General features: G+C 37.4%; 1 pseudogene; it reads right to left on the bottom strand.

The window, feature by feature from the left end:
- Positions 1 to 11,396: 11,396 nt before the first annotated feature.
- Positions 11,397 to 12,155, bottom strand: LOC124238683 (60S ribosomal protein L6-like; annotated as a pseudogene).
- Positions 12,156 to 25,692: the final 13,537 nt, after the last annotated feature.

The following is a 25,692-nucleotide window of genomic DNA, read 5'->3' as shown; positions in this document are numbered from 1 at the left end:
GAAGCCACGCAGCTTCCCAAACTCTAAGCTAATCCATCTCTGGTCACAGTATGTACACAGTAATCTTTCTTATAGGCTCCAGGGTCTCCCATTAAACTCCCAAAGTGCATTTCCTCTCAAAAACACCTAAGTTTTCCTTACTCCTTGATGGAAACAAGCTACTATACCTGGAAGAGTCTCTCTCCAACATTCTTACTCAACTCCTTTAGAGGGGAATTTAAAATCTACATCCTTTGAGAAATCTTTCCCAATTAATAGAGATTTGTTGTGCTATTTGCATCATCCCGTGCCACCTGACCAAGTCTAAGCCTCTGTATAAACGAGGATAGTGGTGCAGCTTATGAATCCAATATTATTTATGTTTCTTCTTACTCAACTTGTTATTTCAATGGGTATTACAGTCATGCCTGCATTTTTGTTAAGTCTCAAAGACTAAACAAAGGACTAAGACTAACCAAGCTCGGGGAGCATGCCATCTTACAGTGAAGCTGTGCACTTCCAGCAGATGCTGGTTTTCCTTTTCCTGATAATTACTCAGTGGTGAGATACATTTATTAGAAAATAATTAGTTAACAAACATGTATTGACCACCTACTTGGGTTGACCTCCGCAAATAAAAAATATTAATAAATTCTTGACATCAGAAACCTATAATTTAAGCAATAAGTTGTACAGGTGAACATCTTTATAAAACTATACACTGTGGACTTTTAAATTTCATTTTTCAATAAACAAGTGAAAGTAACATATTAGAATGTGAAAGCTTAAGTTTTAGCAACACAAAGTAAAAACCAGGCTATTCCAGGAAGAAGGTGAATAAAATAAAATAAATCCAGTCACATACAAATCAAACACTTGCCATATCATAATGGAATACATTTATCATTTGTTTTTTACAGAAATAAAAGAATCATGGCTTTACACTCAGAAAACATAAAACATTTATGGTGAAGCGTGTCTTTGTCATATGGTCTTTATTAATGATAGTGATCATTAGCTTTAGTGTCTATCTGAAAGTAATACTGTGCTAAGTACTTACCTTAGTAGCTTGCAATAAAATAGGCATTTGTATACCTGTCATTCTGATTCTGAGTGCCTGCCCTTGGGATGGGCTCTCTGTCTTCTGCACCTGTTCCTGTGCACCTGAGCGTCTCACCTGTCTCCTGGACTCCATTGCTGTTAAGAAAAAGGGATACACAATTATAGTCCTAAAAGGAAAGGAAAAAGGGTTTTTGCAGCATTGCTGTTTTGTTTTTACCTTTTCATTTCCAAAGAACTGTGTTCTCATTCTGGTCACCACCTTATGCCTGAACTGAACTTTGCTAAATGTTGTGTATGTCTGCGTGTGTGTATGTGTGTGTGTGAGTGTTTGTATGTGTGTAATAAAAATTCTTTGAAGATAAGAATTGAGTCTTAGTTATAAATCAACAAGGCCAAACACAAAGACATTGCACCTAGTAGGAACATAAAACATTTTTATTGAATAAATGAAGTAATTTAATTAATCTTAAAATTTCTTTCTATTCTATATTTTGCTGACTCTGTTTCATACTAACAGCATAAGAAATCAATGGCTGGTAGAATTTTTCATCAGTTTCATACTAGTGGTATTAAATGCTTTCACGGTTCCTCTGTATACTTTGAAGATGAAAATTACAACAGAATATCTTCTGTTTGCCCATTTTAATTCATTTAAGGAAATTTGTGAATAAGAAACTTCAGGAAAGATTTAGAGTGAACTAAAAATCCATATACTTTAAAAATAATATGCCTACTCAGTTATAAGTAAAGTATATGCACCATGACTATGTGAAAACTCTAATTTATTTACACATCTTTTATCATATGTCTCACTATTATCTTTAACCAAGAAGGGCATGTTTTTCAATAGCATCTCTTTGGTCAATTGGTTTCAATAATAAACATGCTGAAAGAATCTTTATATGTTATGCCATCCAAAATCTTCCCAAAGTCTCCCTTGATCAAAATATAATGCTGCTTAAATATGTTAGGCAACATGTACTCTACCTATTTGCATTATGTCAAATGAACTGGATCATTCCAATATGGTGTCACATGTGCATGGAAGCCTGTAGCATTTTATAACAGGTGTTGAGGAAATGTACTTGACAGAGATATTGACAGTAAGGTCATTTGTAAGCATAAACACTGAAAATATCAAGAAAAGTATATAACCATTAGCGGCAAAAGAGGAAAAAAATGCAATATATAGGAAGAATGAGCTGTGGTTTCCCCCAAAATGAAAACAACAATGAAACACACACACACACACACATATATATATATACACACATTTAAAGACATTTCTTTTGCCTCACGATGCATGCTCTCTCTCTCCTTCATTCTCAAATATGGAGAAAGAGAGAGGTCTGAGACAGAGAGAGGTCATTACATGGCAAAAAATAAAACTTACAAGGATGAAGAAAATACAAAAAGCAATGTAAACTAGTTGTTTTCTTAATGTTGTCAGCGTGCATTTACCACCACTAGAACATTTAGAACATTCTACTTGGTATTTTGGTTATTGATATATATGTGTCCCTCACTAGATAGTATACTTCCTCTAATTTATTTCTGAATTTTTCATAAGAGCTGAAATAATGCCATTGAACATACTATGTGTTTAATAAATATATTTTCCAACTGAATCTTAAATTGTAATTCTTAGTCTTCCAAAAAAACACCAATTGCCTAATGGTTTATTGATGACTTAGTAAGGATATGTTCATAGGAAAGGTCTTAATTGTGACATAATTTTGTGACAGTTAGCCTAGAATATCAATATAACAATTGTATTATATTAGTGAAGAACTGGTGGAAATAGAAGTAGTAATAAATTCCAGCATTTATGTCCTAAAAATTTTGCCTTTATACAAAACTTTAAATATATAGTCATAAAATGCATATCAAAGTTTGAAATTTAAAAAAATCTTAAATCTATTGAGTATAAATGAATTTGAAAATATAGTTGCAAAGTACAATGATATAATGTCATATAATGATTATATCTATGTATATACAAACGTCTTTTCAGTTGTTCTAAATAAACTTCAGAAATGTTTTTCAATTCTCAGTGAGGCAAGCATTCCAATTTTCTGCAATATTAGCAGGGGTAACTAATGATGGCTAATTTTTGCCTGTAGTATTTCCTTCAATCTGCTTGTGCACTTTGAGTTTCTCTGGCAGCAGCGGCATTTGTAAATTTTCTGGTCACTAAGCACTCAAGTACAATTGTAAGTGATCAGTTTGCAACTGGCCAACAAGGAGAAAGCATAGGAAAAAAAGAATGCTTGAATATACTTATAAATAAATGTCCATAAAAATATGGCAAATTCTATGTGCATAATATTCTTCTCTGTCTACTACATTATTTTATTTTGAAAAACTAGATGTTTATATGAAATAATATGTTTGTTTAGTTCAGAAGGATAAAACCACATATTCTGAAGGAGCTTTATTATGTTCTGTATTTGAGGAACATTTTACTGTCAATGATCACACCATCTCCTATTTATATTTATTTATTTATTTTTAATAAAAAGTGCTACTTAAATTGCAGTAAAATACAAAATGGCATCTTCTCATTACCTACTTTACGAGTCAAATATTTCAAATAATACATATCAGAGATTAAAATGAGCTTTCCAAAACTTGATATTTTTAATAGTACATTTATCAAGACATCGCAAAGATGATATGAAAGTGTAATTTTAATGAGAATGTGGCCAACATTTAGAACTTCAAGAAATTAAATGTGTACACAGAAAATATTTAGTGAAAGCCAAACTGTGCTATATTTTAAATTCAAGGAAAGCTGATATTGACCAATTTTAATCATCAGTCATCCAAATTAAATCATTGCCCAGTAACCTTCACAGTACCTTTTAGTTAGACCCTGTGGGAAAACATTCAGCTCCACCGAGAGAGCCACGTTACAGGGCAACTTCATGGAAATAAGCCCCTGCTTCCCAGAGAACGGCTGTCCTCCTTCCATGCCCTGAAGACCCAGTGCAGGAGAAACTAGATTCCTCTGAAAGGCTCAAAGACTCAGGAACATCAACGCACAGGATACCCAAAGATAGTCAAAGAGATCATGCTGTGAATGAATGAATGAGTGAGGAAATGAGAGATTTTCAGTTTCCAGATAATTCACAGATCAGCGTTTATCCAAACTCCTTAACACTTTTCAAAGATGACATTCTATGTATATGCTTAGATTGTGTATGTGTTTGTCACTTGTATTTGAATTTTGTTCAACTGATAAATTGTGAGGGTGCGTTATTCAGCTGAGAGGAACTCTAAACACATAGGGCTTTGGTGAAACTGAGGTGCCAAATTAGCTTTAAAAATATCTTACATTATGGCTTAATTTCATGTTTTCATTGAAGCCCAATCGTGTTGGCCGCCATTCAATAGACTACGGAAATCTGATAGATGATGAACACAGGGATATTACAAATGAAGGAAAACTTGCCAACTAAAGGGAAACACGATGGTTATTTATACCTAAGCAGAGTACAAATGCCCTCTTTAGCTTCCTGTTACTAAAAACCACACACTCTGATCCAAAAACTCTTCCAATTTATTTGAAGGGATTCCGTCCTAGTGCATATTTTTGGGATATTATAAATGATAATCCTAATGTGACAGAGATGAAACAGAGCCTTGGAGAACATAAAATGCCCTTGTATTATTTAGAAAGAGGGGCCCTCTGGGAGCACAACTTAGCCAGCACCAGGTGCTTTTAGAAGAAAATAATTGTGCCACGTTCTTGAGTCAGAGGGTGCCCTGCTCCGAGGTTTGGCAGGTGAGCATAGTCTAGTCTGGATTTCAACCATCATTTGCTCCCTCTGCCTGGAGATTTTCCTGCCACATAAAAACTGCACAACTTTAAAAGAGGACCTGGGAGGCCGGCTCCGTGGCCAAGTGGTTAAGTTCGGAGTTCTGCTGCGGCGGCCCAGGGTTCGGATCCTGGGCGCCGACACGGCACCGCTCGTCAGGCCACGTTGAGGCGGCGTCCGACGTTCCACAACTAGAAGGACCTGCAACTAAGATATACAACTATGTATGGGGGCAGGGGGTGGTTTGGGAAATAAAGCAGAAAAAAAAAAAAAAAAAAAAAAAAGATTGGCAACAGTTGTTAGCCCAGGTGCCAATCTTTAAAAGAAAAAAGAGGACCTGGAACAAAATAATATCTTCACAACTGCTTGCCAATTTATGCTTCCTAAGTAATACTCTTTGTGGTGCTCAGGTCTGAACCCCAAAAGAAAATTGGAGAAGTTAAATTGATTAACCTTAGAAAGAATGTCAAGGTAAAGCCAAGAAAGGGGAAAAAAAGAGAAGGAAAGGGTTCAAAAGTGTGTGAGAGAAGAGAAAGGGAAGTAAGATGGAAAAACCATTGAGTCTCATCAAGTAGCAGATGACATTGTCAAAGCGGGATAATTTGCCAGAGACTATTTACAGAAATGTCATGGGGATCTAGAGGAACCACAAGGGATTGTACAAGAACTCAGTGCTAACAGCATCAGAGACGTTATATACTCCTGGATCTGAGGGGAGCAGAACAGAAGAGGGAGAGCCCAGAGTCCAGGACCCCCAGCTGCTTTAAGAAGAGTAGAGCATTCTGTTAATGGATACTGGCCGAATAGCCTGTTCTAGGTGACCTTACAGGGAGGGAGCCAGGAAGTATAAACCTAACTTCACTCTCCTCCTTCCCTCCAGTCTTCTGAGACCACTTCTCATTGCTCCACCCCAAAAAAGCCAGAGAGCAGGGGATCCACAGCTGTCAGTCTTACAGGCTAAGAACAGGGTGGATCAGGGTTGGAGTGGATGTAGACAGACAGATAGCCCATGGGGCTGAAGTCTGTTGGTTTCCTTGTTTTAGTAGAGGGAGTTAAAGGGAGGAGGGAGAATGGGGGCCCTGCCAGCCCATGAGACACTATGAAGAGCTAAATGAAGACAATTTTTAGGATGTATCATTGTCAATGTGAGATTCTTCCCTTAGTTACCTATTGCTACCTAACAAATTAGCCCAAAATTCAGCAGACTAAAACAGTAAGTGTTTACTATCTCACAGTTTTTATGGTCATGAATGCTGGCTTGACTTATCTAGTGCCTCTGCCCAGGGTGTCTCCCAAGGGTGCATTTAAGGTACAGGCATGGGCTTCAGTCATCTCAAGGGTTGACCGGAGAGCATCTGCTGTTGGCTCACTCATATGGCTGCTGGAAGCCTGAAGATCCATTTCTAAGGTGACTCACATAGCTGTTTACGGGAGTCACTCCTGTTAGCTATTGACTGGAAATATCAATTCTTGATGTATGGGCTATTCATAACACAGCAGCTGATGTCCCCCAGAGCGAGGGCTACAAGAGAGATGGAGACAGAAAGAGACAGCAAGAAATAGAGAGATCAGATCCTTTTATAAGCTAATCTCAAAAGTGACATTCCATCAGTTCTTTATTAAAATTTTTATTGAGATAATTATAGTGTCATATGCAGTTAGTTGTAAGAAATTATACAGACAGAGCCTACATCCCCTTTATCCAGTTTCTCCCAATGGTAACTTCTTGCAAATCTGTAGTCAAATATCACATCCAGGATATTGACATTGATATAATCCATGAATTTTATTATATATCTCCAATTTCACTTGTACTTTGTTGCATGTGTATTTAATTCCTTACCACTTTATCACCTGTGTAAGTTTCTGTGTCTTCCACCATAGTCGAGATACTGAACAGTTCAATCAGCACGATTCTCCTTCATGTATGTTGCCCTTTTATAATCATACCCTCCTCTTTCTCTCCATCCTACTCTGCCTCTAACCCCCAGCACCCACCAATCTGTACTCCAATACCGTAATTTTATTTCAAAATTATTATATAAATGGAATCATATAGTATGCAGTCTCTTGGGCTTGACTTTTGTCACTCATCATAATTCTCTGGAGATTCATCCAAGTTATGTGTATCAATAGTCTGTTCCTGTTTATTGCTGACTTGCAGTCCAAGGTAGCTATGTGACACTTTTTGTTTAATCATCCACCTATCCAAGGACACTGGAGTTGATGCCAGTTTTTTACTTTTATGAACAAAACTGCTATGAACATTTGTGTACAAGTTTTTGTGTGATCGTGAATTCTGATTTCTCTGGGACAAATACCCAGTGGTGCAATTGCTGGCTAATTGCATGTTTAGTCTTATAGAAAAAAGTCCCAACATTTTTGCAATATTCCTTTTGTTAGAAGTGAGTCAGTAGGTCTACCCACACGCCAAGGGAGTTTGTTACAGAAAGGCATGCACAGCAGGAGGCAGGGATTAGTGGGGGTCATTTCAGAGGCTGCCTAACACCTCTCCCTGCTACCACATCAAGGTGTTTGGAGTTGTGTCTGTGTTTCTCTCAGAGATGAAAACTTCTATAAAATAGCTTTACGCTAAAACCACACAGGCCCAGATTGATTCAGGTTTGTGAAAATGACTTGGTGAATTCTCCAATATTCCTAAATTTGGGATCTGAGCTCACTCTTCAGCCTTTTGATTAGGAAAAGACTTGTCTGGTCTATTCAAATATGGGATAGGTCTGTACCAGGCTAAAAAGATGGCATATATCAAATTACCATGAAGTCTTCAAGATGAGAGCTGGGCTTGGGCAGAGGCAAACTTACTTCTTCTCCTTACTATGACTCCTCTTCTGACCTACACCAGCTCTTTGGGTCCATATTAACAATTTGAACCACACCATGCTGGACAGCTCCCATCAGCCCCAAGCAGCATCCTCTGTCCCCCGCTGGGTAATCCTGGAGAGGGCTTAAAACAGCAGTTCCACACTTGCCTCCCACCTAGTCCTCTGGTGATTTGGAGAACATAAGTGCATAAGCAGAGTGACAGTGTGGCGTTTATTTGTGCCTGATTCTGAGCAAGAAAAGCTAGTGAAAATTGAGTCAAATTGTCACCCATAGTGTGCACAATATTAATATTAATTTAAATGTCACAATCAAAAGTGTCCAAATAATATTATGTGATGGAGCCCAACATCTTAATAACATTCTTAACATTTTTAAAAAATGTGACAGTAAGAATAAATTTAGAAACAAATATTAAACTTAAATGTGAACATTCTATTCCAAATGAAGATGCGTTTGGAAATAGTTATTTTGTCTATTCATTGCTCTGATTGCTTCAGCTGGGTGGGGCTTAACCTCACTAACGGTGGTTCTCTTAAACACTCATCATTCCCCACTCTGTCCCTCAGAGCGAGGGTCCACGGTTAAATCTTCCATAGAACATATTCCACAGCACACCTCATCCATCGATCTAACCCCAACTCAGGACATCTGACTTAGTCTCTCACCACACTCTGCTTTTGACCCCTCTTTCTCTGCTGATTATACTCAAAGTTAACTTATATTCAGATCACAGCTTCAGACACCAAGGCAATAGGAAACAGCAGAGTGGGCATAACTGGAAATAAGGCAGGGCAGGTAATCATGGTAAGTCCTGGGAAATAAGAAATAATTCAGACAGGTACAACCCTATTTATAGCCCAGACGTTATGATTTTTATTTTCTATAACCCACCAACCTTTTTATGGGGCTAGGTCTTCACATATGTGCTTCCTTCTTCTTAAACGTTCTCCTGCCCATGTTCACTTGGCTAATTCCTTCTTCTGGTCTCTGCTCAAACATCCTTTAACCAGAAGCCATTCCTGGATCATCCAGACCATGCTGGCTATCTGGACATACACTGCTATAGCCCTTTGTCATAGTCCTTTGCAACATCCATCTCTATTCTGATCACATGTTTAATGCCAGCCTTCTCACTAGCTCATAACCCCCAGGGAGATAGATAAAACAGTATGTTTTATTCACTACTGTATCCCCACATTTAGCACAGTTCCCGGAACCTACTGAGTATTCAGTAAATAAATTTTAGGAGGTTAGTCATGTCTGAGGGATTCAGTGATAAAAGCCAGTGAATTTCTCATGAAATAGGCACAGTTCCAAGCAGGGACCTTGTCAGGATCAGTAGATCAAAGAATGAGTAGCAGGAATCCAGTCACAAGGACTAAGATTCCAAAACACGTCTCTAAACACTAACAGAATTGCATCAGAAAGATTCTTGTCACAGAGGGAATATGGCACTGGGTACACTTGTGTGACAAGTGCTGAGGTCCTAAAAAGTGGGATATAAGACATGGATTTAATTTCCAGGAATTCTTAAGCCTAGTCATGGGAGCTAAATATTCTGAAAATTTATTTGATGCTGAGATACCATATTTTTCCACCTAAGAGCCAGATATTTTCCAGAGACCAGGCTAGTGTTGTGACTGAAGTTGGGAGCTTAGTGAGCCAACCCTGGAGATTGAAATATTGTGTGCGAAGGCATCTAAGCTCACCAGGATCTTTTTTCGTTAATCAGTCATTCTTTAAGTCTCTCTTATTGCACAAAGGGATGACTAAGGAATAACCTCTTAGGGAAACCTCAAAACTCACCCTCCCTTGGCAGTCGACTTTTACAGTTCATTTTTCACTATATCACCAAAATTTTTTAACTATGTATGCGTCATCCATAACCTTTAATTAATGCATTCAATTTTCATTTCAGAGAATAAATGTTCATCAAAGTTATTTATTTTTAGCTTGTCAACCTCTCAAATAGGTATATACAACCACCCCTGTGTGAGACAGTGGTGCTATATGAATATGCTATTGTATACAGAAGGATAGCTTGCTGGAGATGTTAAAGATAATATGAAACAAATACTATTTCCCTGTCTTTGGACAAGGATACCCGCATTGCAACTGACATGAAGCATCTAAGCCCTCCATGGAAGCCTCATTGACATTTCCCAACTAATCTACTTTAACTTCAAAGTTTTCTTCTTGTTAGAATCAACTACAACATTATCTTGATAACTTTAATTTCCTTTCCAAAACATCTTAAGTTAAAAGAACAAAAAGGGGAAGTAATTTTCCATCTACATGGCTAGACCAATAGAGAGTAGATAGGAGTTCAATAAAACCATTATAGTTTTTGTAATAAGATTAAATCAGCTCTTGATTGAAGTACACAAGGCACTTTTTGCCAAATTATATTAGGCCCTTGGCAATTGCCACCATTTTAAGGGAAGGGTTGTTATTGAAGGCTATTTTCCCATACTACAATTGCTACACTTTGATGAATCCTAAGTGCTACAAAATATCTCAATGGATGTCTTCAAGAAAGGAATCACTTTTCTCCTGGTGGGAGAGTCAGTTGTAAATTTTCCTGTAAGTTTTGTACAGGACTGTTAATTTTTTAAACTGAAACACTAATAAACTAACCCTGTGCTACTTCCAATAATTTTCTAAATATCAGGCAAGCCCTTCTCCCTCAGAGTCCTCCATTAGCCAGACGTTACTCTTTTTTCCAAGCATTGTGTGTATGTTCTATGGAATCTAGATTTTTCCCCAAACCAAGCAAAATTTAATATGTTACTATTTATTAAGCAATATAATATAAATCTTGTTATATAAGGAGCACTATAATTTATCTTTTAGCGTCTATTCTTATTCCTATAAATGGAATCCATGACTTTTAAAATTGTTAACCATTACATTCACATCATCTGGTACATAATAAATATAAAATAAAATCTAAGTTCATTGAAAATTTCATATATGTCAATAGCATTATGACTTTAACTAGGTAGTATTGTAATTTAAAAAAAAATCCTCACTTTTATCACTTTTATTTCTGGGGAAAAATAAATGAAGTCATTATTAGTATTGAGTAGTTACTTCACAAGCAACAATCCTTCATTACCTGTTAATTACAATTGGCATACGGAATCAAACTTGTCAATGACAAAAATGGTATCTAATTTTAAGAGAAAAGATTTTGAAAAATTGGCTATCATGAAAATCTTATTTTTGTTCAAATGTACCATTTGCTCTGTGTACCAAAATCTCGAGATAAAACAATTAAACTAAAAACATGCTGGTATGAATGGCTTTTAAAGCAATCTTATATTTTTAATGTTTCAGTTATTTTTTTTTTTAAATTTGAGACTTACTAACAGCCTTTTTTTTTTTTTTAAAGATTTTATTTTTTTTTCCTTTTTCTCCCCAAAGCCCCCCCGGTACATAGTTGTGTATTCTTCATTGTGGGTTCTTCTAGTTGTGGCATGTGGGACGCTGCCTCAGTGTGGTCTGATGAGCAGTGCCATGTCCGCGCCCAGGATTCAAACTAACAAAACACTGGGCCGCCTGCAGCGGAGCGCGCGAACTTAACCACTCGGCCACGGGGCCAGCCCCAATGTTTCAGTTATTTTAATCAGAGTTCTTTGTTAGAAATTTAGACCGCAATCCCCATTTGAGAGAGAACATGGAACACAGCTAGCCATGGTGCTGAAGAACAGCTTTGATTTTTGACATAAATTGAGCGTCTAGAGCTTTCTGATGGATCTTGCACAGTTCCCTAGCCTGGTTTTTCTCCTTCTCTGTGTCGAAGATCTCATCTTCTTGGTGGCTGGGCCTATGCAGCTTTTTCTTGAAGTAGGCATCCAGGAGATGTTTGGAGATTTTCACATCAGTTTCGGTGGAGGTGGCAATGATAAATTTCAGAAACTAAATTGAGGACCAAAGGTTCAATCATAAGTAGCAACCTGCTTTGGCTGCTTCCAGAAAACCACCTTTTTGCCTCTGTGGGTGACCAGCAGGGATAAACAGAATGGTCCTGGAAGTGACACGGCCTCTCAGGTTTTTGCATGCTGATGAAAGGGTTTTTGCAGTTGCTCAATAGCTTTTGAGACACATCTTCCATAGGATAATGACTAGGCATATTGCCAAGTTTAAACACATGGGTACCACCATTCTTGTTACTACCAACTGGCCTGTGTCACTAGCAAGAACCATCTCCTTTTTCTTTTCAATCCTGAATTTAACTGCTGAACACTTCCCCTTGCACATGGCTTTCCTTGGATCTGGAATAACTGCTGCTCCCCCTACGACAAAGTTTTGGCTGGAGAGGGACTTCCCTTTCTTGGGCATTTTGGCCCTGAGGTTTTTCTTCTTAGCCTTGCCACTGGCATCAGCCTTTCTTGGTTTAGGTTTCTCCTCCTTAGTGTTTGTTTTTTTCACCTTTTTTACCAGCATCTTGCAAGACAGGAAAGCGAATTACAATTTTTGACAACCTTTTTTCTTTCTTTTTACAATGCTTAATAAGTAGAATTTTTAAATAGTATAATATTAGTAACATGATTTACATTTAGTTTTCTTATATTTTATTTAGTTAAATCTTGATGCTTAGATCTATTCACTTTATTTTGGGTTGATGCTACCCAAACAATCTCACATTTTCCCTTCAGGCTATACCTATCCATGTGACAAAATCCAATGTAAGCAAAGGCAACAGTAAAAACATAATGGGGCAGGGGTGGAGTTTGCAAATTAGAACCAGAGATTTTTTCACCACCTTTAGTTAACGTTAATGCATTTCTTACAATTTAGATCATTAAAATTCTTCACAATGTTTTTGGAACCAACACTTGTGAGCATACTGTCAGTATTGCCAGCAAACATTCAATGTAAGTTTCTATTTTAATAAAAATCTTGATATGTTTTTTATCATATATATGCTACATAAAGTAAATGGGCTTTGCTAGGGTTCCTTTTTTCTCTCTATTCTAAGGAACAGGATTACCAATGAATGATGGAGTAGAATACACTGTTATTTATCTCACATGGGAGTTTGCAGAAAACAGAAAGGGCATCAAAAATAACTAGTGTTTATAGTACTTTGGAAAGTTTGTGATGAAATTACAGACTGTAGAATTAGTTAATTGGCAAAGTTGTTATAACACTAAGTTTGCATTTTTTTAAATACACACACAAAAAAGAAACTATGTATATGAGATAATCATGAGATTGATATTTGTACCTGCTATTCAATATACCTAAATGTGAGTCTTTTTCCTCCACATGTGCTATTTTTAATGCTCTATACCACCATGTATCCAGAAGGTTTTAGTAAGAGAAGTATACAATTAATAGAGAATTTTATTTTAGTTAACTAAGAAATATTACACAGGTATTTTATTAATCATTATAAGCAACCTGAGGAGAGGACATTTGTATTCATTGTTGTATGTATACTATCCCTTCACACACACTTGTTAAATGAATAACTAGTTTTCAAAGAATTAATCTTAATACTGAAAATACTCAACCCTAAAAATATAAAAAACAAAAGTTAGTATTTAGCTTATGATTCAGAAGATTCTACTAAATTTCAACTTTAGGCAACTGCAGTACATGCAATCTGAGTAGGTTCATTAGGACACATTGTGCTCCACCTTAAATTTATTCTGTTAAAAAAAACCATACACCCAGCACACCTAGTTTAATGTTTGAGCTCTGTAGTGAATATTTGAAACAGAAAGAGCCAAAGTCCTTACATAGTTTTCATCACTAAAAAGGGATATATTCAGGAAAATTATTATGGTAGCAGTAGTTTTACTGTTCTCTGCCAGGTAAACACCAATAACGTTTTCAAAGCAATCTCCTGAAGATAATTCTAATCCATGACGGCTTATATGGCAAATATTTCTTTGAATGAAATTAAAGTTTTGGGTATAGAGGTAGAACTAAGAAAAAATAACGCCATAATATGAAGTTATATAGACTTGACATCTCAGAAAGAGTGGCTGACGGCAGCATTGGGTATTGCCATGTGCATTCTTTTTTCTGAATGATTCAAACAAGGCAAACAGCTTTTATCAGTAAAATGCAGCAGACACCAAAAGTTTCGATTAAGTTCTTGATTTCATTCATTGGGAGGCTGAAGGAGTAGTCAAATATGACGACTTACAAAAAATGTTCTAGGATTAGTTCAAATTCTTATATGTGAGCTTAGCCCAGAAGTTAAGTCTAATCACAATTAAATTGGCATAGATTTTCCATCTTGAAAATGATCTAGCAAGTTGAAACCAATAAAAATGCACGTTGGGTCTGCAGTTGGATTCTGCTCATGATGGAGTTATAAGACGGAGTTATATTTTCAAACCATTAATAACATGACTATCAATAAGGAAATCACTATATTGAACTCAAAGCATTGTCATACTAAGCAAAAACATTTTCTTAAATCTTAGATGCATTATTTTTCAGGTCATTTGGTCCCTTTTGGAAAACTTCAATTTATCACCAGTCAGCATATTTAACAATCGAGTGAATTGTCACATTTATAAATAATTTACATATTGTAGGCGTATTTGATAAAGCCATTTTACTTGGGAAGAGAGTTACTATTTTTCATTCATCGCAGTTTGCTTCTGAGGGTCATTTCAATTTCTCTTAATTGTACTTAAGAATTTCTCCTCTACCACCCCCCTTGGTGTTTATTGTTGCTTTTAATGTGATTTCAGAATTTTAAATGCCTCAGTGTATTGGTAAGTAAATTTTTGAGGCTTTTCCATCTAGATCAGTGAAGTAAACAGGAGAAGTAGAGAGTGAAATTTCTTCCTAACAGGTTTTCTTTCAAGGGGGTACTGAGTTAATGCAAATTTTTCCTGAGAGCATAGTTTAGAGAATACGCATTTTATCAATACTATTAACTTGTTTGTGCTTTAACTAATATTTTCTTATGATTCATGTAGCTTTATCAGCATGATGCTTTTACTTCTATTATTTGCACTGCTATTAGGAGCAGGGAATGCTGGCTAAAGATTTTCATTACCATTTTATGGGTGGCAAACTCAAATGTTAACAGGGGCTAGGCAGGTAATATAAGGGGTGAAAATGGCCCATTGTAAAAGAATCAGAGATAATAGGGACTGAGAGAGAAAGTCTCATCCAAAGGGCTCAGCTGTCACTCAGTCTTGACCCATAATAGTCACCTATTGGGTTGAACGAAATATGTCTCTGGGTCAACTTCAGCCTGCAGGCTATCAGTCTGCAGCCCTTGTTTTAGAGATCAATTTGTCGAGGGTTGATTAAGTAACATAAACCAAACTAGGATAGAGTCTGTGGCAAGGTGGAAGCATAGGAAGATAAACTACCCCACCGAGGGCTGGCTACATGGATGTAATACCTATGTAGCCGCAAGAGGCCCCACACTTGGACGGGCCCTGCACTGGGTTTAATGTTCTGCTGTTGTGGTCTTCAAATTCTTAGCTATTTTTTAACAAGGAGCACCACAGATTCATTTAACACAGGGTACCACAAATTACGTAGCTGGGCCTGATCTTGTTCAAGGTAACATTTGAGGCATTTGTCTCCCGTATGAGTTAATATACCTCTCTGTGAACTTAATTAACAACTGCGGAGTGTTAGAAGTGGAAGGATTAGTATGTTGTCGATTTGCTCAGTTTGGTTTCTTTTGGAAATTTGAAAGTACCTGTTTCCTCTCTCCTCCAGTACTCTGTATTACCTGTCTGCAAAGAGAAGGAAACTGGCCTGAGTCATCAAACAAAGAGACGAAGGTAGAAAACCAGTAGTTCCAGCTTCAAAATTAGCTGCTTAATTTGCTAAAATACTTAAGGATTTCCTAAAGATAGACCAGAGACTTTCTTTCTTTCTTGGAATTAAGTGCAAAAACAAAAAAGATTTTTTTGAAAAAGTACAAAGATCAATGATATTGACAAACATGGTTGTTCCCCCCTTGGTTATCTCTTATTTGTATGTGAAATAAATTATCATTTAAATTTGTCATTAGAATTGGCCATAACACATGATTTACACTCAATGTCTGGTTTTAGAGTCATCTCCCTGCAGTGTTGGAGTAAAGTACAGTGCAGACTTCTCTGGTGTTCACTAAAAAGCCATCTAATCTTTTTGTAGATCCCTAGAGACATGTAATCCACCAATTTCCAGCTTGTAGAAAAAGTATGAGCATTTAACTTTGAATCTGGGGAGCAGAACTCTTAGCTGGATTAATTTATTTTTCTTGCCCATCATTGTTTTAGATTTATATCCACTTTCCTGTTACATCCGCATTCCTTCGCTGTTGTACAGGTATGACTAAGTATTGTCTCCTTCCACTGAATAGGGCATAATTTGTCTTGGGTTCTACAGGCTGGCTGCATACATGACAGCACACAGTGACAGTAATTTGCACTGATCTGCCCCCACTGCTAGTCCTGCTGCTACAAATAGCAATTGATTATTATGCTGTAGTGTTATTGACTGTCACTATGAACACAAGCTTTATTTCATTTTCAAAGTAACATGCTACAGATTTGTTTAGTATAAGAGTAAAACAGGGAAATATTCATTTCTAAGAATTATTTGCAGTCACAAATGTAACTTTAAATCCTGGTCATAAAACATTTACTTTACTTTAAATCATAGGAAACAAAAACTTTATTGTGGTATTTATTTTAGTATAATGTAAATAAATAAATTCCAAGGGCCATAAGAAAATCAGTATAAAACTGAAATATTCTCCGTATTTCCAATTTCAGGAGCAATATGCACAGAAAATGACTAGATATCTTTTCATCTTTTTCTTTTTCCTCATCTGTAAATACTTCTGCTGTTCAAAAAAAAGTTGGAATTCTGTTTCATACAAATGTATTTCTTGACCTATCTGGTATTCTAAAAGTCTCAGTTCTTCCAGGATCCTAAAGTATCTCACACTTTTTACTTTTTTCCCCCACAAACTGATCAGAAAGCGTTCTTATGTTCAGAGATACAATTATGCAGATTTGTAGAGTTAATATTTATTAATATTACATTGGTGGCAAATATATCTTAACTTATAAATCTGTGCCTTCCTAAACCACAAATTGAACTTTCTAAATCCTTTAAAGCACAACATTACTAAGTAGCAAAACTTATGTGTTTTATTATGCTATGCCATCATGAGTCTTACATGCTTGACTATTCCAGCAAGTATACTATTTCTGTCTCAAACTAAAAATTTGAATTTGTGGGGACCTGGAATTGTCCACCCCAAGATATGTCTCTTTGGCATCAGGATTATTTGAGGCTGATTGCTTTTGATAAACTGGGACAGACAAGGAGGCTCTGAGGAATGGAACTTGCCCTTTCTTAGGACATATTTACATTTGTAAGGTAAATCTCTATCTGTAAAAGGTGCCTCCCTGGCTGTACCAAGAAGAAGAAAGGAGATGACCTTCTCTCTAGAAACTCTTAATCAATACCAAAGGCAAGGACTTAAATCTGCATTTTATTGTGCTTGTCTGGTAACCTCCTGTAACTGACTTCCCTCCCCCTCCCAACGCTGGCATTTCTTTAAGGATTAAGCATCTTTCCTTAGGCTAGGAACTGATTGCTGTGCTCACCTGTGACCGCCCAGCTCCAGACGATAGACTTGCCTCCTGCTACGCCCACCGAGACAGCAGACCATTACCTGCTGTGTCCATCAAGCACTGTGCCGACAGGGCAATCTTGTGACTATTGTGGGAGGGACATTTCAATCACATGTGAAACACCCTGTTTGGGGGTATATAACCACTATGTGCACCCCACTTCTTCGGTGCCCTTTCTTCCTTCGGGAAGAAAGGCCCCGGGCCATGGTTCCTCATAAAGCTTTGTTTAATTTTCTCTTGCTATTCTGTCTCATGTGAATTTAATTCATTCTCCAGCCAGACAAACCCACATTTGGGAAGAGGAAATGTCTACCTCCCCTACAAATTATATACAACAAGGAGTTTATAAAACAAAGACAAAAACAAAACCTCAAAGGCCTTATCTGCCTAGTGCCTTTGAACAGCTCTCTGCCTTCTGAAGATGATGCTGGAGCAAGTACAGATCATGATGGAATGGGCCACTGAATTCTTCAACATCCCTCCTGCCTGGTACAACCAATGGGTGGGTTCTTATAGTCTGGGACAATAGAAGATTCTTAGAGATCCTGCCTTGCCATTTAATTTGGATTTATTTGGTACATTTTTCCTTAAATCTTTTATTTCTTTAAAAAATAAATAGGATGTCAGCAACATGGTGGTGTGAGCTGTTCCCTTTGTCTCTCCCTCTTTGAACTACAACTAAATGGACATTCATTGATCAGTAGAGGATACCAATATAGCACATCAGGATTCTAGAGACACACACAGCTATACATCTGAAGGTGGATGGACTAACCCCTGGGGAGCTGGTGGAGACAAGTGAGTACTCTCCAGCCCCCAGCAGGTCTGTGTACACATGCAACTGCTCTCCCGGCTAGAGAGCTCATAGCGCCACCACTGTCGCTCCGAGGGTGGGAGCGTCCCTTGGTGCAACTGCGGGAACAGGCGACAGCAGACCTGAACTTGAGTGTGATTGCTTACCCGTTCAGTGGGAGATCTCATAGTGCCGTATGGTCCACAAGGAGCAGCTCCGGCTCGGACCAGTGGAGAGATACTACCCACCAAGCAAAATGGCTGGTACAAACTTGGAGCAGATGGCAGCAGAACTGCACAGCCAGAAAAATGAGCTCCCAGTTACTGCAAATGCCCATAGTACTGCTGCAGCCCTGGAGGGCAGAGTGTGTCTTGGCAAGACTGTGGGAGGAGGTGGCATCAGCCCTGATCCCTGACATGATTACTCTCTAGATCAGTGGGAGAGCACATAGTCCCACCGCAGTCTCAAGGAGTGGCTCTGGCTTGGAACCAGTGGGGAGGCCCTACCCACCAAGCACAACAAATGGTGTGACCTAGGAGGAGATAGCAGCAGATCTGTGCACCCAGGCAAATGAGTTTCTGGCTCCAAGAACACCCATAGTACCTATGCAGCCCTGAAGGGGAGAGCACATCTTGGCAGAACTGTGGGAGCAGGCATTGGCAGCTCTGAGCCCCCAGGTGATTTCTTTACCACTTGGTGGAAGAGGCGACAGGACCACTGTGGTCCCAAGGAGTGACCCAGGCTTGGACAGTCACTACTGACAGGGATTGCAGTGGGCTCAGAATATACAGCACCTGGCCTGCTCCATTGGCAGCAGGTGGAATCTGAGACCAGATACTATCACTATGTGATGGCACAAACCACTCCATCAAGTAGTATGAAGAAATATATTAATACTCCAGACCAGAAGGAAAAAGACAAACACCCATAAATCAATCCTGAAGGCACAGAAAACTGTAATCCTCTGTAAATGACAGAGAACTCAAAATATCTATCATAAAAAAACTCAATGAGTTACAAGAGAACTCAGAGAACAGTTCAATGAAATCAGGAACAAAATTAATGGACAGAAGTAATTCTTCACAAAAGAGATTGATGCTATAAAGAAAAACCAATCAGAAATGCTAGAGATGAAAAACACAATGGAAGAGAAGAAGGAAAATCTGAAGTCCTTAAATAACAGAGCTGATATTATGGAAGATAGGATTAGCAATTTAGAGGGTAGGAGTATAGAAAGGCTTCAGCTGGAGGAGGACAGAGAAATAAGACTAAAAAGAAATGAAGAAATTCTATGAGAAATATCCAACTCAATTAGGAAATGCAACATAAAGATTAGAGGTCTTCCAGAGAGAGAAGAGAGGGTGAAAGGAGCAGAGAGTTTGTTCACAGAAATAATAGATGAGAACTTCCCAAACCTGGAGAAGAGCTGGAATTACATGTAAATGAAGCCAATAGAACTCCTAACTACATCAAGGTAAAGACTTTCCCCAAGGCATATATTAATAAAACCGGCAAAAGTCAATGACAAAGAAAAAATATTAAAGGTAGCAAGGCTAAATAAAATAACATACAAAGGATCCCCTATCAGGCATTCAGCAAATTTCTCAGTAGAAACCTTACAGTATAGGGAGAGTGGAATGATATATTCAAAATTCTGAATGACAAACCTTTCAGCCAAGAATACTCTATCCAGAGAAAATATCCTTCAGATATGACGGAGAAATAAAATCTTTCCCAGATACCCAAAAGTTGAAGTAGTTCATTGCCATAAGACTTCCTTGTCCAACAAGATATGACAAAGAAGGCCCTCATACCTGAAAAAAAAAAATGAGGAAGAAAGGAGTTACAGAGCCTTGAGCAAGAATATAAATAGGCAGACAAAATTATAAAATTCCAATTCTCTATAAGAGCAGATTAACAAACACTTAATTATAACTCTAAAGATAAAAGGAAGGAAAACATCAAAAATAAATATAATCACTTTATTTTAACCACAGACTCACAACAGAAAATGGAATAAGTTGTGACAACAACAACTTAGAAGGGGAAAAGAAAAGGGATGGAAACTTCTTAGACTAAGGGAATAAGAGGCTATCAGAAAATGGATTATCTCATTTATGAGATATTTTATACAAAACCTCACAATAACCACTAAACAAAAAATCAGAACAGAGACACAAATGATAAATAAAGAGAAAACTGTCATAGAAAAACACCAAACTGAATTAGCAGTCAGAAAGACATGGGATGAGGAACAAGAGAAATACAAGACCTAGAAAGCAAGCAACAAAATGGCAGTAGTAAGCCTTCATATATCAATAATCATTCTAAATGTAAATAGATTGAATTCCCCAATCAAAATACATAGAGTGGCTTGGTGGATTAAAAAACAAGATCCAACAATATGCTGCCTCCAGGAAACACATCTCAGCTCTAAAGACAAACACAGGCTTAGACTGAAGGCATGGAAGACAATATTCCAAGCTAATAGCAAACAAAAGAAAGTAGGTGTTGCAATACGTATATGAGAAAAAGTAGACTACAAGACAAAACAGGTGATGAGAGACAAAGAGGGGCAGTATATAATGATAAAAAGGACACTCCACCAAGAGAACATAACACTTATAAATATAAATACAACTAACACAGGAACACCAAAGTACATAAAGCCACCACTAATTATCCTAAAAGGAGACATTAACAAAAAGACAATAATAGTAGGGGACGTTAACACCCTACTTACATCAATGGATAGATCAACCAGACAGAAAATCATCAAGGAAATAGTGGAACTAAATGAAAAACTACACCAGATGGACTTAATAGATATATAGATAATTCTCCACCCAAAATCAGCAGAATATGTATTCTTCTCAACTGCACATGGAACATTCACAAAGATAGACCATATGTTGGGAAATGAGGCTAGCCTCAATAAATTTAAGAAGAATGAAATCACACCAAGCATCTTTTCCAACCATAATGCTATGAAACTAGGAATCAACTACAAGAAAAAAGCTGGGAAGGTGACAAACATGTAGGGACTAAACAACGTGCTACTGAACAACCTATGGGTCATTGAAGAAATTAAAGGAGAAAGCAAAGAATATCTGGAGACAAATGAAAATGAAAATACATCATACCAACTCATGTGGGATGCAGCAAAAGTGGCCTAGCAATACAGGCACACGTTAACAAACAAGAAAAAGCTCAAATAAGTGATCTTAAACTACACCTAAAAGAACTAGAAAAAAAGGAACAAACAAAGCCCAAAGTCAGCAGAAAGAAGGAGATAATAAAAATTAGAGCATAAATAGATGAGATTGAAACCAAGAAAACAGTAGAAAGGACCAATGAAACTAAGAGCTGGTTCTTTGAGAAGATAAACAGAATTGACAAACTCTTAGCCAGACTCACCAAGAAAAAGAGAGAGAAGGATCAAATAAATAAAATTAGAAATGAAAGAGTAGAAATTACAACAAATACTGCAGAAATACAAAGGGTTATGAGAGAATACTATAAAAAAGTATATACCAACAAATTGGACAATCTAGAAGAAATGGATAAATTCTTAGACTCATACAACCTCCCAAAACTGAACCAAGAATAAATAGAGAATATGAACAGACCAGTCACAAGAAAAGGAGTTGAAAAAGTAATGAAAAACCTCCCCGTGGCCAAGTGGTTGGGTTCGTGCGCTCCGCTGCAGGCGGCCCAGTGTTTCGTTGGTTCGAGTCCTGGGCGCGGACATGGCACTGCTCATTGAGCCACACTGAGGCAGCATCCCACATGCCACAACTAGAAGGACCCACAACGAAGAATATACAGCTATGTACTGGGGGGCTTTGGGGAGAAAAAGGAAAAAAATTAAAAAATCTTTAAAAAAACCTCCCAAAAAATAAAAGTCAAGGACCAGATGGCTTCTCTGGAGAATTCTACCAAACATTCAAAGAAGATTTAGTACTTATCCTTCTCAAACTATTCCAAAAAATTGAAGAAGACATAATACTTCCTAACACTTTTTATGAGGCCAACATCACCCTGATCCCAAAGCCAGACAAGGGCAACATAAAGAAGGAAAGCTACAGGCCAGTATCACTGATAAACATAGATGCAAAAATCCTCAACAAAATATTGGCAAACTTAATACAGCAATACATCAAAGGATCATACACCATGATCAAGTGAGATTTATACTAGGGACACAGGGATGGTTCAACATCTGCAAATCAATCAATGTGATACACCACATTAACAAAATGAGGAATAAAAACCATATGGTCATCTCAAGAGATGCTGAGAAAGCATTTGACAAGATCCAACATCCGTTTATGATAAAAACTCTCAAAAAAATGAGCATAGAAGGAAAGTACCTCAACATAAGAAAGGCCATATATGACAAACCCCAAGGCAAATCATAGTCAGTGGCGAAAAACTGAAAGCCATCCCTCTGAGAACAGGAACAAGACAAGGGTGCCCACGCTTGCCACTCTTATTCCACATAGTACTGGTGGTTTTGGTGAGAGAAATTAGGCAAGAAAAAGAAATAAAAGGTATTCAAATTGGCAACGAAGAAGTGAAACTCTTGCTGTTTGCAGATGAAATTACTTTATATATAGAAAACCCTAAAGAATCCATTGGAAAACTATTAGAAATAATCAACAACTACAGCAAAGTTGCAGGGTACAAAATCAACTTACAAACATCAGTTGTATTTCTATACTCTAATGAAGAGCTAAGAGAAAGAGAACTCAATAATACAATTCCATTTACAACTGCAACAAAAAGAGTAAGACATCTAGGAATAAATTTAACCAAGGAGGTGAAAGACCTATACAATGAAAGCTATAAGAATTATTGGAAGAAATCAATGATGACATAAAGAAATGGGAAGATAATCCATGCACATGGATTGGAAGAATAAACATAGTTAAAATGTCCATACTACCTAAAGCAATTTACAAATTCAATGAAACCCCAATCAAAATCCCAATGACATTCTTCATGGAAATAGAATCTTAAAATTGGGGCACAAAAGACCCCGAATAGCTAAAGCAATCCTGAAAAAAAAGAACAAAGCTGGAGGCATCACAATCCTTGACTTCAAAATATACTACAAAGCTATAGTAATGAAAACAGCATGGTACATGGGGCCAGCCTGGTGGCGTAGTGGTTAAATTTGTGAGCTCCACTTCGGCAGCTCATGGTTCTCAGGTTTGGATCCCAGGTGCAGACTTAGCTCAGCTCGTCAGGCCACACTATGGTGGCATCCCACCTCAAATAGAGGAAGATAGAGCTAACAGATGTTAGCTCGGCAACAATCTTCCTCAAGCAGAAAGATGAAGATTGGCAACAGATGTTAGCTCAGCAACAATCTTCCTCACAAAACAAACACAAAAAACTCATCATGGTACTAGTACAAAAACAGACACATAGATTAATGGAACAGAATTGAAAGCCCAAAAGTAAAACCACACATCTCCAGACAACTAATTTTTGACAAAGGAGCTAAGAACATACAATGGAGAAAGGAAAGCCTCTTAAATAATTCATTCAATAAATACCTCATTCAATAAATGATGATGGGAAAACTGGACAGCCACATGCAAAAGAATTAAAGTAGACCATTATCTTTTGCCATACACAAAAATTAACTCAAAATGGATTAAAGACTTGCAGGTAAAATGTAAAACCATAAAACTCCTAGAAGAAAATATAGAATTCTCTTTAACATTGGTCTTAGAAGTATCTTTTCGAATACCATCTCGACTTGGACAAGGGAAATAAAAGAAAAAATAAACAAACGGGACTTCATCAGAATAAAGAGCTTCTGCAAGGCAAAGGAAACAAGGAACAGAACAAAAAGACAACCCACCAACTGGGAGAAAATATGTGCAAATCATACATCCAACAAGGGGTTAATCTCCAAAATATTTAAAGAACTTACACAACTCAACAACAAAAAACCAAGCAACCCAATCAAAAAATGGGCAAAGGATATGAACAGATATTTTTCCAAAGAAGATGTACAGATGGCTAATAGGCACAAGTAAAGATGTTCAACATCACTAATCATAAGGGAAAGGCAAATCAAAACTACAATGAGATATCACCTTACACCTGTTAGAATGGCTATTATCACCAAGACAAAAAATAACAAATGTTAGAGAGGATGTGGAGAAAAGGGACCCCTCATATGCTGTTGGTGGGAATGCAAACTGGTGCAGCCACTGTGGAAAAAAGTATGGAAATTTCCCCCCAAATTAAAAGTAGTTATACCATATAACCCAACTATTCCACTACTGGGGATTTAACCAAATAACTTGAAGTCAACAATTCAAAGAGACTTATGCACCCCTATGTGCACTGTAGCATTATTCACAATAGCCAAGACATGGAAGCAACCCAAGTGCCCATCGACTGATGAATGGATAAAGAAGTTGTGTATGTACACAATGGAATACTACTCAGCCATAATAAATGACAAAAGCATCCCATTTGCAACAACATAGGTCAAACTTGAGGGTATTATGTTAAGTGAGATAAGCCAGACAGAGAAAGACAAACATCGTATGATTTCACTCATATGTAGAAGATAAACAAATACCTGGACAAAGAAATCAGACTAGTGGTTACCGAGGGGTAAGCGGTGCTAGGTGGGCATAAGGGGTAAAGGAGCACATATATATGGTAACAGACAAATACTAATGTACAACTGAAATTTCACAATGTTGTAAACTATTATGAACTCAATTATAAAAAATAAATAGAAATCTTTTGGGGCCGGCCTGGTGGTGCAGCGGTTAAGTTCGCACGTTCCACTTCTCAGCGGCCCAGGGTTCCCCGGTTCAGACCTGGGTGTGGACATAGCACCACTTGGCACGCCATGCTGTGGTAGGTGTCCCACGTATAAAGTAGAGGAAGATGGGCACAGATGTTAGCTCAGAGCCAGTCTTCCTTAGCAAAAAGAGGAGGATTGGCAGTAGTTAGCTCAGGGCTAATCTTCCACCCCCCAAAAAAGAACTCTTTCATCTGATCAGAGGTAACTTGAAAAAAACTATTTTAATTCAGCATCCTTTTGAAAGGCAATCTATTCCCTGGTCCGAACTATCTTGTTGAAAGGATGACTCAACGATGTGTGGTTAGAAAGTGATTTCACCTTTTTTTCCTTCCCCTTCAAGACCACCCAGCATCTAAAATTTGCCAAATGCAATTTTTAAAGCATATTTGTGCTAAAATTGCAGTTTTCTAGAGATAACTTTTCTCTGCACTAACAAGGAGGCAAAGTATGTAGAGGAATTATAAAACAGAAACAAGGACAGTCAGTCCTAGGCTGTTTTAAAATTTAGCATTTGTCCATGTGAAATAATACTCAAAACTTGTTTAGATGTAGGTAAGTGTAAGCCATAAATGAGTAATACAAGTCGTCATGTATTTGGGGTAAACTAAGGCTGTCAGATACTAGTAAAGGGAATTTCCACCAATATTTTAAAAATTAGAAATATCAATGGTCTAAAGAAAGTGGGCAGCTTTTCAAGATAACCACTGAGACAATGCAAAATCCAGA

The sequence above is a fragment of the Equus quagga genome, chromosome 4 (assembly GCF_021613505.1).
Source record: "Equus quagga isolate Etosha38 chromosome 4, UCLA_HA_Equagga_1.0, whole genome shotgun sequence".
Taxonomy (NCBI): domain Eukaryota; kingdom Metazoa; phylum Chordata; class Mammalia; order Perissodactyla; family Equidae; genus Equus; species Equus quagga.
The sequence above is the reverse complement of the archived record's forward strand: the minus strand, read 5'-3'. Positions and strand labels throughout refer to the sequence as shown.